Genomic DNA, 1,359 nt, shown 5'->3' with positions numbered 1-1,359 from the left:
TCTTTCTTTCTTTCTTTCTTTCTTTCTTTCTTTCTTTCTTTCTTTCTTTCTTTAAAGATTTTATTTATTTGACAGAGAGAGATCACAAGTAGGCAGAGAGGCAGGCAGAGAGAGAAAGGAGGAAGCAGGCTCCCTGCTGAGCAGAGAGCCCGATGCGGGGCTCTATCCTAGGACCCTGAGATCATGACCTGAGCCAAAGGCAGAAGCTTAACCCACTGAGCCACCCAGGCGCCCTCACTTGTCTTTCTGATAAGAACAGATACTACACTTGATCTTAGCCAAAAGGCCGAGAAGCGATTCACTTGTCTTTCTTAATGTGAGTTTCTCTCCTGAGGGTTAGTATTATAAAGATAGTTATTTTGCATTCAATATAGCAAATGATGGCAACTGTTTTGTGTATATTCAAAATTCTTTTTTTTTTAAGATTTTATTTATTTATTTGAGAGAGGGATTGTGAGAGAGAGCATGAGAGGGGAGAAGGTCAGAGGGAGAAGCAGACTCCCCATGGAGCTGCAGCTGGGAGCCCGATGTGGGACTCAATCCTGGTACTCCGGGATCATGACCTGAGCCGAAGGCAGTTGCTTAACCAACTGAGCCACCCGGGCGTCCCTATATTCAAAGTTCTTAGAAAGGGTGGTTAAGGGTAGTTCTAGTAGATTTGGCTATTGCCTAAAGCACTGTGGCACAGAGGACTGGAAGGTCCTATTATTTCCTTTGTATTCTTTGTATTCTTGTTGCTAGGTTGGCCCCATGACTAGGTCCGGGCAAAGGAGCAGAGGCAGGGTATCCCTTCCAGGCTGAAGTAATGAAGTGTCTGTTGCCCCTTCCCACACACTGGACTCTCCTTCCATGAGGAGAGGGGAAGCCAAATGTTAATAACGAATCATGGGAGTCACAAGATGAAAGGACCCTGCTTGCCCAAGCCACCTTCGGAGGAGAGCCTCCTTAGAGAGCTCTTCAACTTACATCAGACTGTGACATGTGCAAGAAATAAACCTTTGTTTTGTTAAGATTTATGGTGTTATGAAAAGTCTGGGATCATTTATTCTTGTGCTCGCATTTCTTATCCTTTAGAAATCATCTTCCCACCTCCACTGTCAACTGTCCAATAAACTCAGTTCTCTATCCATGCTTTCTCAAGACAGAGCACACTAGTTCCTGGTTGCAGTCCTGGAAATAAACACGTAATTGTTGAAGAGCCCATCTGAGGTCAAGGTTTTTCATTCAAAGTCTCAGTTTCAAGTTTTTCATAAATTGGTAAGAGAGTTTATCCTTCCAAGAAGTGATCTTTAAAATATTTCATGTATGATTTTGGGGAGTAATATGGTAACATTTCCTGATTCTTGAATTATATAATTA

At 42.7% G+C, this 1,359-nt stretch overlaps 1 pseudogene; it reads right to left on the bottom strand.

The window, feature by feature from the left end:
* Positions 1-118: 118 nt before the first annotated feature.
* Positions 119-298, bottom strand: LOC132012586 (U2 spliceosomal RNA; annotated as a pseudogene).
* Positions 299-1,359: the final 1,061 nt, after the last annotated feature.

Source organism: Mustela nigripes, chromosome 2 (genome assembly GCF_022355385.1).
Source record: "Mustela nigripes isolate SB6536 chromosome 2, MUSNIG.SB6536, whole genome shotgun sequence".
Taxonomy (NCBI): Eukaryota; Metazoa; Chordata; class Mammalia; order Carnivora; family Mustelidae; genus Mustela; species Mustela nigripes.
Note: the sequence above shows the minus strand (reverse complement) of the source record. Positions and strands in the feature narration are given on the sequence as shown.